At 41.3% G+C, this 22,596-nt stretch overlaps 1 long non-coding RNA gene across 2 annotated transcripts in view; it reads left to right on the forward strand.

Annotated features, from left to right (window-relative positions):
• Window positions 1–22,596, forward strand: part of LOC137751967 (uncharacterized) — a 49,529-nt gene that overhangs the window by 3,117 nt on the left and 23,816 nt on the right. For both annotated transcript variants that reach the window (XR_011071006.1, XR_011071007.1), the window contains exon 2: window positions 18,413–18,608. This is a non-coding gene — a long non-coding RNA (uncharacterized lncRNA). The remainder of the gene's footprint in view (window positions 1–18,412; window positions 18,609–22,596) is intronic.

Here is a 22,596-nt window from a genome sequence, read left to right on the forward strand (position 1 = left end):
AAATATTGGGTTGGCCAATATGTTCGTTTGTTTTTTCCATAAGATGGCTCTAGTAGCACTTTGTTGTCTTTAACTTCATTCAAAACAATTTTGTTAGATTGTGTGTGACAGCTGTCATATCAGTGTGCATTTTAAAAAAACATCAAAATTGGTGAATTTTTGTGTAGCCATTTTAATATTGAAGATGAAAGAAAAAAAGCAACATTTTCAGCCAATTATGCTTTATTATTTCAAGAAAGGTAAAAAAGATTTGTGCAGTGTATGGAGAAGGTGCTGTGACTGACCAAACATGTCAGAAGTGGTTTGCAAAGTTTCATGCTGGAGATTTCTCGCTGGACGATGCTCAACAGTTAGGTAGACCAGTTGAAGTTGATGGCGATCAAACCGAGACATTAACTGAGAACAATCAACATTATACCATGCAGGAGATAGACGACATACTCAAAATACCCAAATCAAGTGTTGAAAATCATTTGCACCAGCTTGGTTAAGTTCATCACTTTGATGTTTGGGTTCCACATAAGCGAAAAAAACCTCCTTGACTGTATTTCCGCCAGCGAATCTCTACTTAAATGTAATGAAAACGTTCCGTTTTTTAAAACAAATTGTGACGGGCAATGAAAAGTGGATACTGTACAATAATGTGGAACAGAAGAGATCTTGGAGCAAGTGAAATGAACCACCACCAACCACACCAAAGGCCAGTCTTCATCCAAAGAAGGTGATGTTGTGTATATGGTGGGATTGGAAGGGAGTCCTCTATTATGAGCTCCTTCCGGAAAACCAAATGATTAATTCCAACAAGTACTGCTCCCAGTTAGACCACCTGAAAGCAACACCCAACAAAAAGCATCCAGAATCAGTCAACAGAAAACGCATAATCTTCCATCAGGATACCGCAAGACTGCACGTTTCTTTGATGACCAGGCAAAAACTGTTAGAGCTTGGCTGGGAAGTTGTGATTCATCCACCGTATTCACCAGACATTGCACCTTCGGATTTCCATTTATTTCGGTCTTTACAGAATTCTCTTAATGGAAAAAATTTCAATTCCCTGGAAGACTGTAAAAGCACCTGGAACAGTTCTTTGCTCAAACAGATAAAAAGTTTTGGCAAGATGGGATTGTGAAGTTGCCTGAAAAATGGCAGAAGGTAGTGGAACAAAAGGGTGAATATGTTGTTCAATAAAGTTCTTGGTGAAAATGAAAAATGTGTCTTTTATTTTTACTTAAAAACCAAAGGAACTTTTTGGCCAACCCAATATATGTGAGTGGAACGAGTCTTGTTATATCAGCGCTACTCAGCTCTTTGAATTCTTTCTGAGTTACATGTCAAAAATCACATTGTCAAGAGAAAATTTTTGCAAATCATATATCTGATAAGGGACTCATATCTAGAATATATAAATAACTCTTACAATTCAACAGTAAAAAGACAAATAAACCAATTTTTAAATTGGCAAAAAATCTGAATAGACATTCCCCCAAAGAATATATATGCATGACCAATAAGCACATAAAAAGATGCTCAACATCATTAATCATCAAGGAAATGCAAATCAAAACCACAATGAGATACCAATTTACAACTATTAGGATGGCTAAAATAGAATACAGATAATAACAAATGTTGAAAAAGATGTGGAGAGGTTGAAACCTCCCCACACACTGCTGGGGAGATTGTAAAATGGCACAGCCTTCTAGGAAATAGTCTCACATTTCCTCAAACTGTTAAACATGGCTACCATATGACCCAGAAATTCCACTTCTAGCTATATACCCAAGAGAAAGGAAAACTTAGATCTACACAAAAACTTGACATGGATATTCATAGAGCATTATTCGAATAGCCAAAATGTGGAAATGATCCAAATGTTCATCGACTGATAAATGGGTAAAAGGTGGTGTATCCATACAATGGGATATTCCACAAAAAAAAAGAAATGACATACTAATACATGCTACAATCCGGATGAACCTTGAAAACCTTATGCTAAGTGAAAGAAGCTAATCATAAAGGATCACATATTGTAAGATTCCATTTATATGAAATGTCCAGAGTAGGCAAATCTACAGGCACAGAAAGCAGATTAGCTGTTGCTAGTAGCATGGGGCAGAGGGGGGAGTAAGAGGGGCCGATTTTGATTGCTAAGGAATGTGCAGGATTTCTTTTTCAGATAATAAAAATGTTGTAAAATTGATTATCGGACTTCCCTGGTGGCGCAGTGGTTAAGAATCCGCCTGCCAATGCAGGGGACACGGGTTTGATCCCTGGTCCGGGAAGATCCCACATGCTGCGGAGCATCTAAGCCCATGTGCCACAACTACTGAGCTTACACTCTAGAGCCTACGAGCCACAACTACTGAGCCCATGTGCCACAACTACTGAAGCCCGTGCGCCTAGAGCCCATGCTCCGTGACAATAGAAGCCACCACAATGAGAAGCCCGTGCACCGCAACAAAGAGTAGCCCCCGGTCGCCGCAACTAGAGAAAGCCCACGCGCAGCAACATAGACCTAAAGCAGCCAAAAATAAATAAATAAATAAATTTTTAAAAAGAAATACATTAAAAAATTGATTATCACAGTGATTGCACAAATTTGTGGATATTCTAAAAGCCACTGAATTGTACACTTTAAAATGGTAAATTTTTATGCTATATGAATTATAGTTGTCTATCACCCAGTATTATTTTTGATGTCTTGCTGACAAGTTCTATTATGTCTCCATCGGTTCTATTGAAAGCAAAATATTGGAAACCACCTAACTTGTGAAAGGAATTTTTACACATTTATTAAAGTAATTTATTTTCTCAATTTCTGGAAAGTATACAAAAACGTATTATATGACTATTATTTTTATCTGTTATTCTTTCACTGAAAGGCACTTTGTTTAACCCTATATACTAAAAAAAGAATTGGGAACGGAAATTTTTTTTTAAATTTATTTATTATTTATTTATTATTTTATTATTTTTGGCTGTGTTGGGTCTTCGTTTCTGTGCGAGGGCTTTCTCTAGTTGTGGCAAGCGGGGGCCACTCTTCATCGCGATGCGCGGGCCTCTTACTATTGCGGCCTCTCTTGTTGCGGAGCACAGGCTCCAGACGCGCAGGCTCAGAAGTTGTGGCTCACGGGCCTAGTTGCTCCGCGGCATGTGAGATCTTCCCAGACCAGGGCTCGAACCCGTGTCCCCTGCATTGGCAGGCAGATTCTCAACCACTGCGCCACCAGGGAAGCCCGGGAACGGAAATTTTTTAATGTTTTCAATTCAGTATATCTTTTGTTAATACAATTTTTTTTATAATAGTACTTTTATCTCATCACATGCTTATATATATTTTTCTCTGAATCTTAGAGCGGCAGATTTTTATAGAAGAAGACCACCACGTAGCCTGGTCAAAGTCCTGTTGTCAAATGAATTAGAGAAATTAGATTTACCTTCTGTCAGAAAACATTTTACTTCATTTTTCCATTCAAATAAATAAATATTAATAAGCATTTTGAAGAATATTGTAAAAATAAAATGAAATGCATCTTGTAAGTTGGATTATTAGGTGTGGTTAAGAGCTCAATACCATATGAGATATCACCTCACACCTGTCAGAATGGCTATTATCAAAAAGACAACAAATAACAAGTGTTGGCGAGGATGCACAACCCTCTTGCGCTTTTGGTGGGAATGTAAATTGGTGCAGCCACTATGGAAAACAGTATGAAGTTTCCTCAAAAAATAAAAAATAAAACTACCATATGATGCAGCAATTTCACCCCTCGGTATTTTGCTGAAGAAAACAAAAACATTAATTAGAAAAGATATATGCACCCCCATTTCTACCTTATAGAATTGAAAACCTCTTAAGAGGAGCCAAAATATCCTTGTTTCTTCTCCCTTATCAGGAATACTTATAATATAAAGAAGGCCAGAAAGATCTGTGGGTTAACTTGCCTTAGTAACCATTAGAGTTTCCCCCTAAGGGGGAAGGGGGAAATCCCTTAAGGGGATGGAGGGTAAGTGAAATGGGTGAAGGTAGTCAAAAAGGTACAAACTTTCAGTTATAAAATAAATGAGTCCTGGGGATGTAATGATGCAGTATTCTCATCCCAAGGGGAAAAAAACTGTAGCTCTGTGTGGTGATGGATGATAACTAGACTTGTGGTGATCATTTCACAATATATTCAAGTGTTGAATCATGATGTAGTACACCTGGAGCTAAGACATCAATTATATCTTGATACAAACGTTTCCACCAAATCAATATTTTTTTTAATTTTTAATTTTTAAACTTATTTTTGGTGGCATTGTGTCTTCCTTGCTGCGCACGGGCTTTCTGTAGCTGTAGCAAGCAGGGGCTGCTCGTCGTTGCAGTGCATGGTCTTCTCATTGCAGTGGCTTCTCTTGTTGCGGAGCACGGGCTCTAGGCACGCGGGCTTCAGTAGTTGTGGCACTCAGGCTTTAGACCGCAGGCTCAGTAGTTGTGGAGCACGGGCTTAGTTGCTCCGCGGCATGTGGGATCTTGCCAGACCAGGGATTGAACCTGTGCCCCCTGCATTGGCAAGTGGATTCTTAACCACTGCACCACCGGGGAAGTCCCCAAATCAATATTTTGTAGTACCTTTTTGTTGTTGTTTTTACCCCTTGCAAAGCACCACAGTAAGATATGGAATGGGGAAAGTTTATGAGATGGGAGAACATCTGACATAAATGCAGGCACATCCTCAGGCAAATTGATTTTAGGAAAAAGCACCTATAAAAGTTGAGGATCTGGAAATGAATACCCTTATAATGATGTGTGTCCATGTACCACTTGACAAGTTTTCACAGAGCAGAGCTCCACAGGCCACAGTTTGGATACCACTGATCTAGGAAATGGGAAGGGGGCTGCCACTCCAGCAGGACATGGAGCTTTTAGAGAAGCATTAAACGAAAAGAATTGTGCTTAATAATTGGACCAAGGCAACTTCTTTTGGATTGACTCCTCACTCTTGGAAGGCCAATTATAGGAAGCAAGGTGAGTCCAGGGAAAAGGGTTGGAGCTGAGTCCAAAGGTTTTTCTAATAGTAAGCAGCATGTATTTTTCTGGCTCATCCTCAGCAATCTAGTCTGGCAATAGAAAACTGAGCAGGTGTAAATAGTAAGAAGTGTATACATTGGTCTCTGCCCTGGTGTCTGACACAGAACTCTGAAGACCCTTGTAATTTCCTAAGTGATAAGAGCACTAGGAGCGACTCTTGTTCTAATGAGGGCTGGTCACCAGAAAAACCAAGCTACGATTAGAAGCTTGCAGGTGCACTGCCCCCCTCCACCCCCCACCATGAGGGGAGAGGGGCTGGAAGTGGAGTTAATAATTGCTCATGCCTATGTGAGAAAGCCTCCACAAAATCCCAAGGGTAGGGAGTTCAGTGAGCTTCCAGGCTGGTGAGAACATTCACACCAGGAGGGTGATGGACCCCAACTCCACAGGGACAGAAGCTCCTGCACTTTGGACCCTCCCAGACCTCATCCTATGTATCTCTTCATCTGGCTCTTCATCTGTATCCTTTATCAGATCCTTTAATAAACTGGTAAACATAAGTTTTCCCCTGAGTTCTGTGAGCTGTTCTAGCAAATCAGTTGAATTAGAGGAGGGGGTGGTGGGAACCTCTGATTTATAGCCAAATTGGACAGAAGTGGGGGTGACCTGGAGACCTACTACTTGCAATTGGCATCTGAAGTGGGGGGCAGTCTCATGGGACTGAGCTCTTAACCTGTGGGAACTGGTGCTCTCTCCGGGTAGACAGTGTCAGAATTGAATTAAAGTATAGGACACCCAGCTGGTGTCAGAGAATTGCTTGATGGGAGAATAACCCCACACATTTGGTGTCAGAAGTGTGCATGCGGAAGTTGTGTGAGAGTAAAGGAGAAACACAGGAGAAGAACTGGGTTTTCTCTAATGCAGCAGGGATCTGGGGGTCCGGACTCATCAGATGAAACCCACACTTAGCGAGAGGGGTCTGGGATACTAGTGTGAGAGCCAGAGGCAGTCAGTGAGCAGCGAGGACATCGGAGAGGCAGCGGTGCACCCACCTCCAGGCTTCAGTTCAAGAGCAGGGCATTCAAGTCTGAGGTGACAACTTAGGACAGCAAGGTAGGGCCCGGGCCTGAAGGACTGGTGTTCTGAGCAGGAGGCCTAGACAGGGTCGTAGGTGTCAAAACTAGGGGGCAAGGTGGGAGTAGAGCCACCTACCAGTGTGTCCTTTAGCAAGTCACTGAATCTGTTGGAGCCCCACTTTCTTCATCTGTAACATTACAGCACCAAACTCACAGAGTTGTTGTGAAACAAGAATAAGATCATTCATCTGAAGGAAGAGGCCAGCATCTGGCAAGTAGCTCCTCTAAAGGAAGAGGGGAAAGCTGAGAAGGACTTGGAAGGGGACCACAGGGAAAACATGGGGACAGAAGAAAAGGAGTGGAGATGATGACTTAGTCTCAAAACAAAGGAGAAATCTAATGATCAGAGCTGGGTCACAAGTCAGGGCCACAACATCTTGCAGCAGAAGTCCCAACTTTTCAAAGGGCAAAAATCTGAGAATAGAGATTCCATCTTTATTGGAAGTCCACACTTATTGGAAGTCTAGCATTCATTGTTTTGAACTCTGAATTTTCTTGCTGACTCAGATATGCATTGGTGGGTCCCAGGCAGGCTCACAAAATCCCTCCGGTGCAAAACTAGCAGTCCTGGCATAGGACTTCCATGACGAATGATGCTTCTCCAGAAGAATATCTTTTAAATTACATCCAGGAACATCAGATAAGCATCCCTCCATTTGTTTTCCCCCTCCCTTCCTTCCCCATTCCCTTCCCAGCAGCAGGCACTAGGACCCCCTCGGCAACAAGGGTTTTTTGCTTCTGAAACCCGGCTGCACTTGAGTGCCTTGGGAACTTCTGGAAAATTCCTGGATCCTATCCCTGAATGGCTGGATTTGGTTTTCTGGGAGCTTGACCTGAGAATCTGACTTTTTATAAAGTGTTTCAGGTGATTCTAATGCAGGTGGCCCTTGGTGTCTAGGGTAATCCGGGAACCACAGACCTGGGAATCCAATGGAAGGGTACAGGAAAAGTGATCCGAGATACAGAGGGCTGGGTCTCCAACCACGGGGCCCATCTCCCATTGCCTTTCCTTTCCCAGAATGAGAGACTAGCCAGCCTGCATGCTCTTCCACTGGTAGCACCTAATGTTTCTGATCAGACCAATGTCTTTTTTTTTTTTTTTTTTTTTTGGGGGGGGTGCCCATTGAGTAACAGAAAACAGCCTGTGATTTTTCACCTGCTTACCTGTGCTGGAAGCAAGCACAAGGCTTTTGCAAAGCTTTTTCCTTAATATTCCTCTTCAATCCTCCCCAGTCCTCTTTAGCCCAGGAAACCTTGGGCTAAAAATAGGTTTTCATGTACTGAAAGGTCTGAAGTAAAGTTCATTTCTATATCTATATCTATATCTGTATCTATATCTATATCTATATCTGTATCTATATCTACATCTACAGCTGTATCATCTAACTACCCATCTATGTATGTTTTTAATAGACTTTATTTTTTTAGAGCAATTTTAAGTTCACAGCAAGATTGAGCAGAAAGTACAGGGATTTCCCATATCTCCCCTGTCCCCATATACGTGCAGCCTCCCCTGCCAGAGTGGTACCTTTGTTACAACTGGTGAACCTACAATGACACATCATTATCGCCCAAAGTCCATCATTTAACTTAGGGTTCCCTCTTGGTGTTGTACATTCTATGGGTTTGGACAAACATGTAATGGCATGTATAGGGGATTCCCCGGCGGTCCAGTGGTTAAGACTCCCTGCTTTCACTTCCCAGGGTGTGGGTTCGATCCCTGGTTGGGGAACTAAGATCCCACAAGCCGTGCAGTGCGGCCAAAAAAATAATAATAATAAAAATAAAAAATATAATGAAATGTATCCATCACTATAGTATCATACAGAATAGTTTCACTGTCCTAAAAGTCATCTGTGCTCTGCCTATTCACCCTCCCCGCCGCCCAACCCCAGGAACCACTCATCTTTTTATTGCCTCCATAGTTTTGCTTTTTCCAGAATGTCGTATAGGTGGAATCATACAGTGTGCAGGCTTTTCAGATTGGCTTCTTTCACTTAGTAACATGTTTTTTAAAGTTCCTTCATGTCTTGATGGCTCATTTCTTTTTAGCACTGAATAATATTGAATTGTCTGAATAATATTCCATTGTCTGAATGTACCATTCACCTACTGAATCTTGGTTGCTTCCACGTTTCGGCAATTATCAATAAAGCCGCAGTAAACATCCGTGTTCAGGTTTTTGTGTGGACTTAAGTTTTCAACTCCTTTGGATAAATACCAAGAAGCCAGACTGCTGGATTGTATGCTAAGAGTATGTTTATTTTTGTAAGAAACTGCCAAACTGTCTTCCAAAGTGGCTGTACCATTTTGCATTCCTGCCAGCAATAAACAGGAATTAGGGTCATCTATATTTCAAAGGAAAACCAACTCTGCTGGAATTTTCTGCAGAGGAACTAGGAGGACAGGGTAGAATGAAGTGGGAGGGGGAACCCACTCTAGGGAAATGGTGACAGTTAGGGTGAAATAGTGAAAGAAAAGAGAAGGAGGAAGAGAGTGTATGTTTCTGTTCCTTCTTGTCTTTCTCTTTACTAATAACTTTGATGCCACTGCAGACCCGCCCTTACACTAGCCCTGACCTGGGCTGAAGCAAGCGGCAGGGACTGACCAGTGAACTCGCTCCTTAAGAACCCAAGAGCAGAGGAACCCCAAGTGCCTTTGGTCAAGAGGAAGTGAGACTATTATTCCTAGAGCAGGGTGGGTCTCAAAAACTTGCTGACTGAAAGCAGAAATGAGAATATAACCTCCTCAGCTTGTCATTCAAGGGTCTTAAATCTGCCAGAGTCCTCAGTTTAGCTCAAGAAAACTCAAACTAACTCACAACTCCTTAGACATTATCTTCATTTACTCTTTTATCCAGCAAATATTTGTTCAGTGCCTGCTCTGAGCCAGGCTCTGGATGTGATTAACTCCCTTGCAAAGTCAAGGACAGAGCTCAATTTGGTTCATATCTTGGTTTTATCATTAGAGGGTCACTGGCTCTAGAGTCCAGTGAGCAAGCAGAGAAGAGGAGTTGATGTGAAAAGATTTTGGTTTAAAAATAAAGGTCAGGACTATGCTCGGGTTCTGGTGCACAAGTATGCGGTCAGTTTTGCTGTAAATCTCCTACATCAAATAATGTTTAAAAGAATGTATGAAGGGGGAATTCCCTTGTGGTCCAGTGGTTGGGACTCGGCACTTTCACTGCCGAGGGCCCAGGTTCAGTCCCTAGTTGGGGAGCTAAGATCCGCAGATCCGCAAGCCACATGGCACGGCCAAAAAAAAGAAAAAAAAAGTGTAAGAAGGAATTAAATGGGAACTTTGGAGAATGAATATCGCCCATAGGAAATAGTGAAATGGGGAAGAGGTGAAATTTATTGCCATTTGGGCAAAATGGTTTATTCATTTGGAGGAAACAATCTCTAACTCTCACATATAACTACAGTTCTTTACAGAATGGACATTTTGTGTATTGTGGCAACTTTGGGGGATAACACATTTTTCTACAAGTACCTGCTTTTGGCTCCATTTTCCATCTAAAATTATGCACATGAGGGAGAGAAACGATTCTGTTAACAAAGAATGAGATCATCTTTATCCGCAAAGACCTTGACTGAAAGTCAGTGGTCAATGACCAAAATTCTAATGTCACTGGAGTCCTGGCAGAATGGCATCTGAAACTCTTTGTATATGTCTGATCATGCTTTTTAAAACCTCTCATAAGTTTAAGGATCAACATAACACAGCCATCTTAGATATGAACCACTGTCATTGCTTAGGCCTCATTGACTTGGTTTTGGGAAAAGCACTTCCCATCATCAGAATTTATACTACAAGCCCTTTTGAAGCAGAGACTCAGCTTTCCTCTCCTATTGTACTGTCCCCAGTATCAAGCACAGTGCAAGGCATGAAGAGGAAGCTCAGCAATGACAAGCAAGCAGAAAGATTAACTAAATCTTAATATCTTTACAGAACAGTTTCCAGTGAAATGGAACAGAATCACATACGCACATGGCTCCTATCACTAGAATTTACTTGGCAATTAATAACTGGAGGCCAAAGAGATTGGGACAAATATTTGTTATCAAAGATGCCTCCTCTTGAGTAAAATTGGTTAGGATCAGGTTAATTCCCCTCAAGAGAAGAGATACCATGGGAAAAGGACTTTTGTGCCAATTGACTCAATGTTTTTCTTTCTTCAACTGCCATCCTGTCTCTAGGGAGAAAAAAGCAAAAACAAAAAACTCAAAACAATGAGAAAAAAAGACTGCACTGACAAATAAATAAAAAGAGTTAAGAGGGAATATAGAACAAATTGGAAGTTCTACCGAGAAACAGAAGGAGGCCAACATATTACTGATAACCCAAATAGTAAAACCCTAACTTTGATCTCCTACATTCAATCCCTGAAGAATTTTGTGGGCATCTAAAACATACATCCTTACTTCCCAGGTATAAAATCCTGAAGAATTTATATCCTATTTCGTATGTTCACAGATTAAGTATTTTTAAAAATCTGATTCCCTTTTGAGATTCGTGCAAAAAGGAGCTAGAACATACACCCTTGAATGGAATGATGAAGGAAGCGGCAATGTGTCATGGTTTCCTGTTCTCACGGCCCCAGACGTGTTCCCCTGAAGCCACGCTTCTCATCGCTGCTGGAGAAATCTTTGTAAAACTCACATCAGATCCTGTTACTCCCTAACGTGGCCTGAAACCTTTGAGAGCTTTCCCTGTCTCTCGAGTTGAAACTATACTCATCGTCTGGCCCATGCCTACCTCTCCAGCCCATTCATTCCCCACCCTCTACCCCCTCCAACCTCAAACCCAGTGACACTGCGTCAGGTAGAATGATTTTAGTTGCAAGTAACAAAAAATCCGACTTGATCTTTCAAAGAATGAAGGGAACACAAGGCTCCACTTAATCTCCGGTCGGAGTTTGTTCAGGTCATTTGGCTCCATTTCTCTGCAATTCCCTTAGCTCCATGTGACATCTTTCTCCTCTGGTTGGCTCCCCTTGAAGTAACAAAGTGGAAACTAGCAGCTCTCAGGTTTACATGCTTCCTCTTCCCCAACCATCAAGCCAAAGTCCTGGGCTTCTTTCTGATTGGACATATCCAGCCCTGAACTAATATACCTGAGGAATGCCATGGCTGATTTTCTTAGGCCTGGAGGACCTGCCTTTCTGGGAACCAGCTATGACAGGGGAATGGATTATGCCAGCTGGCTAAGGCCAATCAAGACCCATCCCTGGAGCCGGGAGTGAGGTCAGTTACACTCAACCCCCTGTCTAGGAAATTTGCAAAGAAGGAAAGAATGGGTGCTGAATAAGCATCTTCAGAATCCAAGATACCTGATAATAACCTAAGCCTTTCGTCCCATGGTACACCTCTCTGCTCTCTTCCTAGAATGTTCTTCCCCACTTCATCTGTCTGGCAAATGCTTACTCTTTCCTCAGTCTTAGCTCAAGCATTTCATCCTCTGTAAGGCCTCTGGGTATCCACACCCCTGCCCCGCCACCAAACAGAGTGGATTACTCCCTTCCATGTGCCATTCTTATACCCAGTATCGACTTACTTTATTGCCTCATCCCCTTATTCATCAATTGTATGTTTAATAGATTTGTCTCCGCATACAGAAGGTTAACCCCTTGAAGCCAGAAACCCTAACCTTCTTATCCTTCCTCTTGACATCTATGAAGAGACCACAGCATATATGAGTATTGTTTAAATATATTCTGAGTTTTGTTCATTCTACTGGTGGGAGCGATCCTCAAGTCGTGTGCTGTGTGTGTAGGTATGACCTCTTCTGATGTCATAAACTCAAGAAAGAGACAAGTCTTCAAAAAATGTTGCTAGAGACTGGAGCACAGAGAGGTGGGAGGTAAAACACCTACAGTGCTCTGGTCCTTGGCCTCCTTGATCTGGATTTAGAGGGATCTAGAGGTTTTTGAGAGTCCAGAGCATTATTAGTTGTAATGATGCCCTCTGCCATATGAAAGCAATTCAGGAACCAGGCAAGAGGCTTTCCTATAGGAACCTCAAGCTGGTCACCTGGCCAGGCAGATTCCCTAATTGCATGTGGTGCTCCATGTTTATATAACCTTTATTATTCCTAATTGGAAAGGAGGGACATGCTCTAAATAATATTTCCTCTCACCTCCCAGCTCAAAGAAAAAATATACCACTTTTTACCTTTCCTCAACTTACAGTATCTGGGGGGTGGAGTAAAGAAACATTTCCGAAAGCTGAAATAAAATTGTTAGCATTATTAGCAATTTTGTAACACACTTACTCTAGGTAGGGCACAGTGTATATGGCAGAGAAACACAGGAAGCAATTGGGAAATGTCAGGGAAACTCATAATGAATTCGCCAATGAGAAGTGCTCTGCAACTAATAACATTGATGATAGTACCACAACTCTCCTGGAGGGCCCCAGGATTCAGTTAGAAGACAGTCAAGGTGTTAGATGCTAGTATCTGTCATTAGAGTTGCAAAAGCAACAGAAGACAGGCTCTCCGACCTTAGCAGAGTCACACATCAATGGAATAGCTAGAGACTATGCATAATATAACCTAGTGTAGTATAAATTATGCATCTGTGATAGCACTGTAGCAACGTTATTTCACTGATTACTGAGTGATCGGCATGGAATGATATTAATCAGGAAAGGCTCTCGAAGGGGTGAGTCACGGATTTTTAAACAAGTGGTTGATGTAATGTGGATGGTACTCAAAAAATATTATCTTAGCAACTGTGTAGAGAATGAACTGAGACGGGGGAGCACAAAGCAGGGAGATCAGGTAGGAGGCGGTAATGCAGACGAGGTGACGGGAGCGTGGACTGGTGTGTGGGCTGTGAAATGGAGCTGGGATGGTTTAGAGAAGGCAATGCAGAGGACTGCATCACACCGTGGGCTTTGCAAACAAGCTGACTCGGGCTGCAAGCCTGGCTCCCCCACTGACTAGCTGAGTTACTTGACTACCTAACCTACCTGCTATAAGGCTATTCCCTCATCTACAAAATGCACTCACGGGTGTTTGTCGTTTTTGAAGTGCATTATCTAGACATCCTTCCTAATTTGAATGAATCCCAATGGGATTGGGAAGCCACAAAAGGGAAGCCATTCCTCATGCTTTGAGTAGAGCCAATTGATGCTCTCCCTCCTCTCTGTGCTGGGGGGTAGTGATGCAAAGGCACTGTGATCAGCTTGAGAATCTTCGAAGTCTCTGTGGTGAGATTAGCATCCAGAGGCATGGCGGGGCATGTCCTGGGAATTGTAGCTGAGGTTGGATCCCAACTTTGTACTCTGCTTCTTCCCTTGGCTCTTCCCTGAACTTAGTCCTCCACCTTCCTATAAATTCTGTGAGTTGCCTGATAACTTTCCAGTAAATTGCTTTTCTACTTAAGACATCTGCTGCCTGCTACCAAGAACACTGACTAAAACGTGACCTCACAGGGCTATTTGAAGGTTGAATAAGATGGTGTGTATAAAGCCTTTAGCCCAGTACCTGCCACAGGTAAATGCTTACTAAATGGTTGATCCAAGGAAAAAACAAAGAAAGCATTTGTGACAGAATAGACTTTGATGACTAATTAAATGTGAGAGAAGAATAAAAAGGAAGAACGGGGAAGATAACACTGTTTACCAACCTGCCTTCCACATCCCTGTTCTGTGTCCAACAAGACTATGGAAGCCAACAGAAGGACGACCTGCTTAAAACAGGTTAGAGAGTAATGGCAAAGTACCGAATTAGCCTGTTGACTGAGAACATGGCGTTTTACTGACACGACAAAGTCTAAACTTGTTCGCCAGGCACGCAAGACATTTTATAACCCTGTCCGGACCTTCCTTTCCAGCCCGGACACTTGCCACTCCCTGAAAAGCAGCTGCCATGGAGTTAGAGCAAGCTGCTTGGTGTCCCATGAACACACCATGTTATTCTGATCTTCACTGCCTTTGCCCACTGTATTCTCCATGCTTGGAATGTCTTTCTCAACCTCCCTCAACTTCAACTCCTTATTTAAGACTTGGGTTACATATTTTCTCCTCCATGAAGCCCTTCCTAACTCTTTCCAAGCAGAGTTACTTGCTCCTACCTCTGGGCTCCCACAGAATTCCGTTCATGCCTCCCTGATAGCAAGGACCACATTTTATTCCAACGTTCTCTTCATGTCTCTGTCATTGCCCTGTGTGGTCCCAGACACCAGGGGTGACAGATTGGTCATCCCTGCATCCTCATTCCCTGATGTTATGTGGCCTGTAGACAGTACTTCACAGGCTTGCTGTCGGACACCCAGAACATTTCTTTATATACTTGCTTAGAGATAAAAGGGTTTGCTTGTGAGAGAATGAACCAGATTCAACAATCCACAGGCAAAAATTAGTCCTGTTCGTTATTTGTTCACACATTATGAAATAATCAGGGTCCTTTAACTTCCTAGCTCCTGAAGAGCAAAGTTCTGTTTTAATTCACTTTGTACCAACATGGTTTTGCACCAAGAAGTGCAGTAAAGGAATTTGAGGGGCTGCTTGGATGTAACCAAAGAGATGTTGTAAATAAGCTGTAGAAGCCATGGTTGGAGACCCTGGGCTGCAAGAAGCCAAGCCAGAAGCCTTGGTTAGGTTTTTCTATAGACTCTCTACAGCTCTGATCCCCATGATTCAACCAAATCACCTTTCTCAAATAGGCTCCGCTAATGAAAATAAAGATTCCCCTTTGCATTTCCTCAAGTTAGGCATAAGTACCAGGTTCCAGAGGAACATAGCCTTGACGCCAAAATTTAGTTTTATCTTCCATTGTCCTAAGAAACTATTCCTTTTCATTTTATTAAAAAGATTTTAGAGATTTCACTTTTAAATTATTTTTGAATAGATAACACATCACTGTGATCCAAAATTCAAAACTATACAGTGTAGGGGACTTCCCTGGTGGCACAGTGGATAATACTCCACGCTCCCAATGCAGGGGCCCGGGTTCGATCCCTGGTCAGGGAACTAGATCCCGCATGCATGCTGCAACTAACAGTTCACATGCCACAACTAAGGAGCCCATGTGCTGCAACTAAGGAGCCCGCCTACCACAACTAAGACCCAGTGCAACCAAATAAATAAATAAATAAAAGCTACACGGTGTAAAGTGTTCCCCCCTACAATGTAACCCAGCCATCAAGCTTCCCTTACCATGAGCAACCAAAGCTACCTCTTTCTCATGCATTCTTCCAGAGATATTTTATGCATGTAAGGAAATATTTTTAATTTCCTACTGCCTTTTACACAAAAGTTAAAGTAGTATACACATTTCTGCATCTTGCTTCTTTTCACTAAGTAAGATATCTTGTAGATCTTTTCATATCAGTATCTATATCTTTTTCCTGGCTGCATAGTATTCCATTGCATGAGTGAACTATAATCTATCAGGCCAGTCTCCCATGAATGGACCTTCTGTTTTTTCCCTAATCCTTTCTATTTTATAAACAATTCAGCAGCTCTTTTAAACCTCTCTTCAAACTTCCTACCAGCCTCTGCCTCCCTTAGTCTCCAAAAATGCTGTCTCTCTTCACTCACAGAGAAAACAGAGGCCATTACATAGAGATTCCATCAATTTCCTGCCTCCCGTCCACTTTGTGCTTCAAACTCCATCAATACCAAACAGCAGATAGTTCTGAGAATGTGCATGTTCTCTCTTGTTTCTTCTGTACCTTTGTATATGCCATTCCTACTCCCACCGTCATTGGTTTGCCTGGGAAACCTCTATTAACCTTTCAAATCCAAGTTTGGATATCATGCCAGAGGGAGTTAATCAGTTCCAGCTGTGTAGTGTGTCTGTACCTTGTTCCTCTCCCTCTATCGTACTTATTATGCTGGTTTGAAATTTGTTTACAAGTCTATGTTCCATAGGTCTGTGAGCACCGTGAGAGCTAATTCATATCAGGATGCCTAGCACTTAGCATAATCTGGTAATAGAAGCTACTCAATAAATATTTGTGGAATAAATGAATAAATAACATGGGGGAGACATAAGCACACTCTGTAATGACAAGTATTTGCAAAAGAGCAGAATGAGTCTTCAGTCTGCATAGTGTAGCAGAAACAGCATTGGACCAGAAACCAAGAGAACCAATTCTGGTCCATGGAAGCAGGAAACTCTTTCCACATGTTCATTGCTGTATCCTCAATGCCTAGAAGAATGGCTGACTTGATTGGTGCTGAGAAAGAATGAGGCTTTGTGGTACATTTGTCTTTGAATCTGCCAAAGACACGCTTTATTTCAAATAGTTTGCAGGGAGAAAGCTAGAACCAGAGAGTCTGTAGTTTTTGGCCTAAAAACAGAACATACCTAGCACCCCGTCGTAGGTAAACTATCATAAGGCCAGAGAATTTATTACCAGCTTAAGTTGAACAAATTCAATCAATTGACTTTTATTACAAATATATCTTATAGATTAAATTAACACATTTCCCATAGCCACAGGTTTTTCCAAGCTTAGAGGTAATAACATGCTTAATTTGGGAAATGAAATAAAAACCTTATAGATAATCTTGGAGAGGCAGGGCTCTTGGCTCCTCCTCTGTGACACTAAAAAATAGCAATAGTGTGACAGTCAGAGACAGAACCCTTAGGAATTTAAACTGAAATAAGACCTTTACCCCACCTGGCCTGTCTTCTAACAGGACTCTTTGTTCATTGCTCTCCCACGGTCACCAGTATGCAGATATTCTTCTGCCCTCTCTTCCTTTTCTTACCAAACAGGAGTAGCATGCACATTAATGTCAATTCTCCACCAGTTCATGAAAATAAGATTCTTTAGGGAATTCCCTGGTGGTCCAATGGTTAGGACTCCACGCTTTCACTGTCCATCCCGGGTCGAGGAATTAAGAACCCACCAGCCACGGGGCGTGGCCAAAAAAAAAACCATTGAATTAAAAAAAAGAAAAGAAGATTCTTTTATCCTAATGCTTCTGATCAAACATCATGGTGACCCATAGATTGTTTTTAGACCAAGGCTGAATCAAAGTTTTATATTTATAATTTTTATTTCCACAATGTTCAATAAGTATGTGTTGATTGACTGAATGAGTATTTGGCCATTAATTAGCTCTGTAACCTTGGGCAAATTTCATTGAACTTTTCTGAGCCTCATTATCTTCCTCTATACAATCGAGTTCGATTGATGTATTTTTCAAATTATTTTTAATAGTTTAAACCCTTTCTTCAAACAAAATCCTAGGCAGAACACAATATACAGGACAGAAAAAAAGTGGAGGTACTCTAGATAAAATAGGTGTGGGGGCCCTAAGACTCCTTGCTTCGCCTCCTCCTTCCCTACCCTCACTTCAGCTCTGAGCCCCAGGGCTCTGTGGGGCACCATCTAAAAATCCTCTGGACTAGGGAATTCCCTGGCAGTCCAGTGGTTAGGACTCCATGCTTTCACTGCCAAGGGCCGGGCTCAATCCCTGGTCAGGGAACGAAGATCCCACAAGCCGCCCAGTGCCGCGAAAATATAAATAAATAAATAATAAAAAATTTTAAAATCAAAATCAAAATCCTCTGGACTAGATGATTATATACATGACGTTGACTCCCAGACTGGTAAAGAAACTTACAGTCATGTAGGTCCTGAGATTCCCAGCCTTAGGAATTAAACAAGATAGAGCTACACAGGCAAATGAAAATATGAATTCCTTTGCTTTGGGTCAACCAACAGCAGCTGATTATTTAATGCTAAGCAGAATTCAAAATTATATATAGTGTTGATAAATTAACGATGAACATGCTAACAGTGAACAATGAACATGGTAACATAAATTATAACAAATAACTTTCGGTAGATAAAATTTCTCAACGTATTATAAAAATGAGTGGGGGTAATAAAAGGAATCCCTGGGGAGTGAAAAGGTTGAGTCTCATGATGAATTCCATTTTCTTCCTTTTCATACATATAAAATGAGGCAGAGAAAGATGAAATGGCCCGCCTAAGCTCCCACAGCTTACTTAGTGGCAGAACACAGCGCTTGCCATTTCCAGCCCACTGTTCTTTTCCGACCGTGTTGGATTTCTATGTAAGGTTAGACTTCCACCTTTATGTGTCTGGGATCTGTGGTCACACAGCTACAGAATGATAGAAAGTCCTCATTATCTCAGCATTCATTATCTGAATCCCTGAAGTTTGAAGTTATGAAGGAGAGTAAAATTCATCATAACTTAGAAACGTTTACTTATCAAATGACTGCTTATAAATACCCGTCCCCATTAAACATTAACATCTATTCTCCCCTTCTAGGGTCAATTTCTTTGTCAAGTCTAGAGCTGATGACTGGATTTTTACACATATTTGACAATACAGTCCAAACACAATGGAAATCAACTACAAAGTGAAATTGCACGTCTCACGAAACATAATTTTATGAGATTGATGAAAGAAGGCCAATGAGCTTAGTCCACAGTGAAAGCGGGGGAAAGACATTGACACTGAAGAGGTAAGCAAAGGCCTTGTTTAGGATTAAGATTAGGGATGGCCTTGTGAGTCTCAGTGCTTTTTGTTTTTATTCTGATTGGGATGGGGAATTGGGGGAGGCCTTTAAGCAGGGCAAGTGACAATCAGATTTATCTCTAAAATTTTCATTTTGAAACTGGCAAATACACTAACATACATGATTTTGCAACTGTATTTCTGTGAGTTTATCCCATAGATGCAGCTCCAACATGTATGAAATGACACCTGTATGAAGTTTTTCATTGTTGCATTATTTGTTCAGCAAAAGGTACCTGGTTAAATAAACGATGGTATGATAAGCAGCGGGAAAAACAAATAAGGAAGATCTCTATGTGCTAATATGAAAAGAGCTTTAGGATGTATTGGTAAGTGAAAAAAAGCAAGATATAGAACACTGTAGAATAGTCTCTATAGTAGGCTACCTTTTATGTAATAAGGTGAGGGATATATTTGCATATGCTTGCATTTGCCTTAAAAATCCTAGAAGGATTAAAAAAAAAAAAGATACCAATGGAAATAAATATCATTAGAGAGTTGGGTGAGGGATGCAGGAGTAGGTTATAGAGTTCTCTGGGCCTATCTTTTTATAGTGTGTTGAACTTCGAACCATGTAAATGTTGTACCTAATAAAAATGAATACATTTAAAAATCACTCTGGCTGCTCTGTGGAGAGTAGTTGTAGAGACAAAGAGTAGAAGCTGGGAGACCATTAGGAAGGTGGTGAAGTTGGTTGGGCAGGTGTAGATGGTGGCTGGCTCTGGAAGGAAGCAGTGGAGGTGGTGAGAAGGAGTCAGGTTGGGGGTGCAGAGCCAGGTGGACTTGCTGATGGATTGGATGTTGCATGTGAGAGAAGAAAAAAAAAAAAAGAAATCAAGGATAATTCCTAATATTTGTCTTGGGCAGCTGGAGGAGAGAAAATGGAGTAGAGGTGGGGAAGGGGCAGGGAAAATTGAGAACCAAGGGTCTGTTTTGGACTCGTGAAGACTGATATGTCTCTTGGATGTCCAAGTGGAAATGCCCACAACTAGAGAGAAACATCCAGAAGAATTAAGACAGCAGAGATGTTTCCAAAGATGAGTTCAACTCCCCATGAGTTTTAACTAAAGGACTGAGAGACTGTGGGAAAATTAATAAAACCCTCAAGCATTTTGTTAAATGTCCATCTTCATTTTCATGCTGCACAAATAAAATACAAAGGAAAAATGTCACTTGTGCTATTATAAGATTTTGTTGGAAAAAATTATGTCCAAAAATTCCAGTCAGTCATTTGACTTGTTCTTAGTTCTAAGAGTAAGCCTGTAGTTATCATTATAGCCTACATTTTGGTAAATATAAAGTAAATACACTTTCACAATTTTTATTTCACTTTTCAAGATAAAACTCAAATCAAAGCTTTTTCACTGTTGGGAATTCCCTGGAGGTCCAGTGGTTAGGACTTGGCACTTTCAGTGCTGGGACCCAGGTTCAATTCCTGGTCAGGGAACTAAGATCTCCAAAGCTGAGCAGTATGGCCAATAAAAGAAAAAAGAAAGACAAACAAAAAAATTTTCACTATTTATTATGAAATGTAAGCAGCCTACCCTAAGTGGCCTTTTTAAAATTATTTTTTTAATTAATTAATTAATTTATTTATTTATTTATTTATTTATTTGGTTGTACCAGATCTTAGTTGTGGCAGGCGGGCTCCTTAGTTGCAGCTTGCCAGCTCCTTAGTTGTGGCACTCGGGCGCCTTAGTTGTGGCATTCAAACTCTTAGTTTCGGCACGAATGTGGGATCTAGTTCCCTGATCAGGGATCGAACCCAGGCCCCCTGCATTTGGAGTGCGGCATCTTATCCACTGCGCCACCAGGGAAGTCCCTAAGTGGCCTTTTTAGTCTTCCAAATAAGATAGAAAAGTGACAGTCACAGAAACAGAGGGAAACAAATATAATTCAAATTTTTCTCTTGGATACTAAGTTCACTTCTTTATTAACAGAATAACTTACTATATAACCTGGATTGATAACAGGGCAAGAGGTGGAGAGTAACAATTACTCCTACTTTACCATTCTAGAAGTCAAATAAATACTTTTTGATTAAAATGCAGAACTGCTTTCTTAAGAATTCTACCTTCAACTATTAATTTGCCTCTCACGTTTTACCTGAGCAGGACAGAGTTGAGGAATGTTCCACTGTTAATATAAGTCAGGGTATTACTGTCTGTAGTGTTCGCTGCAATGCCCAGTATCTTAAAATTTTCAGGCTGCCAAAACTAATTACCACTGTGGCTTAAACAACAAACATTTATCTCTCAGGTTTCTGGAGGCTGGAAGTCTGAGATCAGGGTGTCAGCATGGCCAGGTACAGGTGAGAGCTCTCTTCCTGGTTACGTTCTCACATGGCCTTTCCTTGGTTCGTTCACACAGAGAGAGATCTCATGTGTCTCCTCCTCTTCTTATAAAGGCATTAATCCCATGATGGGGGCTTCACCCTCATGACCTAATCTAACCCTAACTACCTCCCAGATGTCCCACCTCCAAGTGCCATCATGTTGGGAATTATGGTTTTGACATACGAATTTGGAAAAGGGGGGGCACAAACATTCAGTCCATAGCACCCAGCCTAGATCCCCCTTCAGGTTGGAGACCCCCAGGTGCCGGAAGTGTTGGCTGCTGATGGCTTTCAGCTGAGTCCTCTCAAGGACTTGCCTGAAGGAAGCAGCCTTCCTTAAGGTTAGGCCCCTTTCCAAAGGGGTGAGTGATAGGTACAAGTGGAAGAGCGTACAAAGATCCAGCCCTCTTGCCTCAGTATGAGACAACTCGGATGAGCCATCCCACCTCCTGAGCTTCCCATGAGGTCAACTGAGCTCAAACTTCTGCCCCTGTCCTGTTCCCCTGGCTCCCTTATAGGTGTTGTTCCCAATAGACTTCCCACCCACAAATCTCTGTCTCAGAGTCTATTTCCTGGTGCCCAACCTAAGACACCAGGAGACCTCATTAACCGCATATTCAAATAATAAATAACCAAATCATGCAAATTTCTCTACATTTTGTGTAGGTTAAGGCACAGCGTATAAAAGGTAAATGTAGTGGAAAATGCCCAGAGTAGCGAGTGCGCTATTGGACTATCCCAGGGCTCGCTTTATGCACTTTGCACATATCATACGCACATTTGTGGGAGGAAAAAACTCTCCCTTACGTCTGTTTGGTCCCATATCTTTTTGTCTGTCACACAGAGTAGTCTCTTTGCTTATTATAACTGACCTCTGAATGCGTTAAATAAGAGAACCAAGTTTTGCTCCCATTCTCCCAGAATTTATTTTTGTTTTTTAAGGATGCATAACAACAGGCAGTCCAATTTCAGTCTGAATATTCTTGGAAGAAATGAAGAGTAAATCACGAAATGAAGTAGCCAGCTTGGCAGCTCTCCTTAAGAATTCCCCAGCAGGGGTTATGTGGCTGCATCTAAAAAAAACAGGCCTTTGTTGCTGAGTTGATTTATCATACACATAACAATTCCCAGATCATAGATTCTTTTTGCTAATTCGTTTCCGTCATTGTAAGTTATTTAGCCTTCACCTTTCAAGATCCTTTATGACCATTAGTACAATTTTTAAAATAGCATCGTGCAGGTGGGATTTCACAAAGAACATTCAGACGCTTCTCTCCCTTTCAGGTCAGCGTTTAGTGAAGTCCAGAGGATTTTTTTTTTTTCATAGAACCCATGTAGCCTAACTTATATTCAGAGATATAGTCACAAAGAGACTCTGTCTTCAGGACTCTTATTTTTTAATAGTTATTTCTCCATTTATTTCCTTTTAGATTTTTGAATTTTGTCATTCTTTGTTAATCATCATTTTATTACATAATTACAGAGAAGATGGAAATGGGATAAATGAAAAAGTGTCCATAATCCTGTCACCAGAACAAACCAGAATCAACATTGGTGGTTTATTTTCTTTCAGACTTTTGCCAAAATAGTGTATATAGTA

Source organism: Eschrichtius robustus, chromosome 18, assembly GCF_028021215.1.
Source record: "Eschrichtius robustus isolate mEscRob2 chromosome 18, mEscRob2.pri, whole genome shotgun sequence".
Taxonomy (NCBI): Eukaryota; Metazoa; Chordata; class Mammalia; order Artiodactyla; family Eschrichtiidae; genus Eschrichtius; species Eschrichtius robustus.